This window comes from Ursus americanus, chromosome 17, assembly GCF_024610735.1.
Source record: "Ursus americanus isolate L20-20 chromosome 17, mUrsAme1.1.p, whole genome shotgun sequence".
NCBI lineage: Eukaryota > Metazoa > Chordata > Mammalia > Carnivora > Ursidae > Ursus > Ursus americanus.
In genome coordinates, this window is record NC_142143.1 from 945,189 (window position 1) to 950,054 (window position 4,866).

The 4,866-nt window shown below is 53.8% G+C and overlaps 1 pseudogene; it reads right to left on the reverse strand.

The window, feature by feature from the left end:
* Positions 1-2,751: 2,751 nt before the first annotated feature.
* On the reverse strand, positions 2,752-3,549 carry LOC123803810 (palmitoyltransferase ZDHHC3 pseudogene; annotated as a pseudogene).
* Between the last annotated feature and the right edge of the window lie 1,317 nt (positions 3,550-4,866).

A 4,866-nucleotide genomic window follows, 5' to 3' on the forward strand; every position in this document is an offset into this window, starting at 1 on the left:
TTGAAAATCTAGAGGAAAACCATTTCTGGAAAAGAATGTACAAATTTGGGCAAAAAGAAATCAGAGAGTCATGGGTTGTAAGTGTTGAAATGGTAAACAAAGACCTCTCCCTTCAGGAAACCTCTACTCTGTTATTCAACATACTCTGAATGTTCTGACAATGTGATAGGGCAAGAGAAAGAAATAAAAGACAGACGTATTGGAAATAAAAATATAAAGCTGTCATTATTTTCAGATGACATGGTTGTCTAGATAGAAAATCCCAAGAGATCTACAGAAACAAAAGAAACCAAACTAGAGCAGATAAGTGAGTTCTGCAAGGTGGCAGGATTCAAGATGAGCTACATGCTAGAAACAAACATGTGGAAACTGAAATTCAATACACAGCATCATTTATAACTGATCCAAAGAAAATGAAATACTTAGATACAAATCAACGAAACATGCTCAGGATCCACATGGTAAAAATTACAAAATGCTGTCGAGAGAAACCAAAAAGACCAAAATGAATGCAGAGACATACCATGTCCATGGATGGAAAGGCTCATAGGGAGAAGACGTCAATCGTGCTCCAAACTGATCTGTAGGTTTAATGCAATTCCTCTCAAAATCTCAGCAAGATTTTCTTTGTCGACATAGACAAGCTTATTCTAAAATTTATGTGGGAAGACTCGGTACCTAGAACAGCTAAAACAACCTTCAAAAAGCGGGAAAACCACTCTACCACATTATATGGCTAGAGTACTCAAGGCAGTGGGTATCTGTTGAGGGACAGGGATGTAGGTCAGTGGGACAGGACAGACAGCTCAGACATAGACCCGTGGATTTTGACAACTGTGTGAATCAATTCAGTGGAGGGAGCAGAGCTGCTCAACAGGTGGGCGTCCACACATGACCTAACCTGCACACCTTGTACAAAATTAACTCAAAATGGATTGCGGATTTAAATATGAAATATAAAACTTGTAGAAAAAAGGCAAAGTGTTTGGGCCCTGGGTTAGACAGAGGGTGCCTGGACGTGACACAGGTGCATGGTCCATAAAGACAAAACCTGATAAACTGGGTCTCATCACAGTGAGAAACCTCTGCTTGGAATGAGCCTGCGGAGAGGGCAGAGAGACAAGACGCAGACTGAGAGAAAGCTTTGCAAACCACCTGTCTGATGGAGGACTGCGGGAGGAATACAGAAAGACTCTGAAAACTCAGCGTTACAGACCGTCCAATCAGACAATGGGTGAAAGACATGGACAGATGTTCACTGAAACAGATGTACGAAGGGCAAAGCACAAGCGAAGACACTCAGACTCCTTAGCCATTTGGAAAATGCAAATGAAGCCACGATGAGATATCAACACACACCTATCAGAATGACTAAAATGAACAAAAGCAGTGGTAACGCCAAATAAGTGGAGAGGACGCAGAGAGAACAGATTGTCCATACACGGCTGGCGGAAGCATGAAACGGCACAGCCACTCTGGACAAGACTGTGGAAGCTTCTTACGAAACGGAACACACAGCTATCAGACCACCCAGCAGCTGCCCTCGTGGGCTTCTGGCCCAGAGAAGGGAACTCTTACGTTCACACGTAGCTGGAAAGTGGAGCCAACGCAAATGTCCTCCAGTGGGCAAATGGTCAGACTGTGGGTATCGTGGGATTGGATAGGAATGACTTCTTGACACAGGCAACAATTTGGATGGATCTCAAGGGAATTATGTTGAGTGAAAAAAGGCGGGTCTCAGATGACATACTGACGTGTTGTGTAATTCCACTTAGAAAGCATTCTCGAAATGACAAAATCAGACGGAGAACGGGTCAGTCACTGCCGGGGAGATGAAGGGAGCCGGATGTATGATGGTGCAAACGCACACCTACACACGTGACGAAATTACAGAGACACCCCCCCCCAAGTGAGTACATATAAGGCTTGGGGAGACTGAACCAAGTTAATGGTTGTACGAATGTGGGTTCCCTGGCTGGATATTGTACTGCAGTCATGGCAGACGTCGGCCTGGAGGGCACACGGGATCTGTTATTTCTTACGACTGCACGTGAACCTACAGCTATGTCAAAATGAAAACTTGAAGAAGAAACCAAACCTGGATGGTTGGGTTAGTGAGGTCCACCCAGTGTTCAAGGGACAGGTAGTGCCAACCTCACACAGGTCGTCAGGACGTAGAAAACAGCCACACCTCACTCATTTTCTGTGGCTAGTGTGATCTGGAGTAAATTACAAACAGATTAGGCTAAGAAGAGAATAAAAATTAATGGGCGCATTTCACTGGTGAGCATAAACACAAAAATCCAAGGGGTAGTAGAAAATAATCCACCAGGTTGGAGCTGGGTCTGTCAGGAGCCCGAGGGCGCTCGGGGAGCACGTCGGGCACGGGCAGCTCTGCACCACGGACTGGGGCCCGAGACCTGCAGGGACCCCATTTCACAAGGACTGGCACTGATGATCATACCGCATTCATAGATGTTGTGGATTTAATTGTTTTTCACACAAAAGCACTGGCCGAGCTAAAAAACGACCGCATGCTTCACCTTCCTGTGGGGAGAAGGTCTGGCCTTGTGAACTTTCCAGGAAGCTCAGCTGTCCGCACCCCACTCTGCTCAGAAGAGCACCTGGGCTCTTTGATTCTCTGTCGTGGTCTTGTCCGTGGACAGGAAACAAGGTGACCGCTTGTGGAAACTCTGCCCCAGGCACGTGCTGGGGACTCAGCAGATGGTGGCTGAGTTTGCACGGGGAGTGTCAGACCACGCCGCGGGGCCCGCGTGCCCTCTGAGCTTGCGGGGAGGCAAAGGGGCTGATCCAGGCCAGGGAGAGGGGGTGGCCCAGGACGGCCTTCACGTTCATCCACGTGGACCCGCGGCCCTGCTTGGCCCCCTCCCTCTGCAGCTGCTCGATTCTGGTCCGGTCGGTGCAGATGGCGTGCATCTGGGTGGCGAACATCGCCGAGGCGAAGAGGAAGCCCTTCAGGGCCACCAGGAGGAGGAAGACGAGGGAGGCGCGCGGCGTCAGGGTGCTGTGTGAGTCCCACTCCCCGCGCGCGTAGCCGCGCAGGGCCGGGATGGCGAGCAGTAGCAGCAGGTGCAGCGAGCCCAGCGCTGTGTAGAGCGTGAAGAGCAGGAAGTACTTCTGGTTGTCCTCGCCCACGCAGTTGTTGACCCAGGGGCAGTGGTGGTCCATCTTGCGGATGCAGCGCCGGCACACCATGCAGTGATGCGCGCGCGGCGGCCGGGCGCAGCCGCACAGGGGGCAGCGAGGACCGCCGGGCGTGGCGCCCAGGGGCACGGAGCCGGGGTCGGTGAGCATGGCCCGCGCATGCGCCGCCAGCGCCAGGAAGGCCAGCAGGTGGAAGAGTGCGCCGTGGGCCACGCCGTAGGCAGCATCCCGGGCCGGGAGCAGCAGCGCGCGGAGCAGCACGCCTGCGGCGCCCAGCACCAGCACCCACGTGCCGGCGGCACACGCGATGCCCAGGACGTCGCACACAAACCATACGCGGCGCGTCCGCCCTGGGGCCTCGAGCGCGGGTACGCGGGCCTGCATCGCGGGCGTTGGGTCAGGCCGGGCGGGGTCCCTGCGCCTCCGCACGCGCCTCCGCTCTTCCCGCGCTCCGCCTGGCTGGCCTGGCGCCCCGGCCAGCGACCCCTCAGTGTTCTAGAACGTGCCGCACACCGCAGTTTGTGAACGCAGAAAGGGAAGCCCCGTGAACCCCTTCCCAACAGGAGCCTTTTCCGTTTGGGGAGGGCTGGGCACGGGGCCTCCCAGCGGATGGCGGCCTTCCGGAAAATGTGGAAAACTGGGAGGGGGCAGTGCTTCCTGTGTGTGTGTGCGTGTGTGTGTAGGCGTGACAGGTGCTTCTCTGCACATTAACTCACTAATTCTCACAGCTCTGATAGTAAAAGCTTCTGTGACCCATTTTCAGATGGGGAAACCAAGGCACAGAGAAATTAAATGGCTGGTGAGTGACAGCTCAGGATTCTAGGCCTGCTACTGGGGCTGGACCAGGCAAGGTCTCAGACAATGGTGGCAGGTGGCGGGTGTCTGCTCTCCGTCCTGCTTTGCCTCACACGCTGAGAGCAGCAGGCAGCGAGGGCAGAGGGCAGCGAGAGCAGCGGTCAGTGGGGGCAACCAGCTTCAAGGGCAGTGGGCAGCAGGCAGGGAGGGCAGCGGGCCTCGAGGGCTGGCACTCACCAGCTTGCAACAATGATGCTGAGATGTGGAATGAAAAGATGCCAATACTCTGACACAGCAGCTCTAGAGTTAGTCTTAAGAGCGGGTTCTGGATAAAGAAACGCACAAAGCCCAGCCCTTAGATCTCCAAACACTGACTGCACAAGAGGGCGGGGGCAACGTGGCCTCAGAGCAGAGCGTGAGGACAGCCGCTGCTCTCTTGACTGTGAGCTGCAATGACCATGCCACTGGCTGTGGAGAGAGTGCACTGTCAGGTTGCATTAATGGGAGCATAGCCTGTGGAATGATGGAGGGGACAACACCCTGTGTGTGTGTCACTAGGAGGAGCATACCCAGTGTGAGGGGCTTGCAGGGCAGGGTGGTCCGTCAGATAAAAACATGTGGGGAGCTGGGGAAGATGGTGGGAAGGGCAGACTCCATGGTTGTCTCTGGTGCAAGCATCGGTCGGTTTATTTGCTGTAGCTGCAGGGGTGGAGTATGGCCAAGGGGGAGGGATTGAGGGGGGGACATGACCTCTGGGATGACTGTCTCTGGAGCACAAACTGCTGGGTGGGAGGTGGGGTGGGGGTGTTTGTAGAACGCTCGAGGGCCCAGAGCATGCTGGAGGGCCTGCCTACCTGGCCAGGGAGGGGCTTACGTATCTCTTTGTTCGTTTGTGTTTAAATTAAT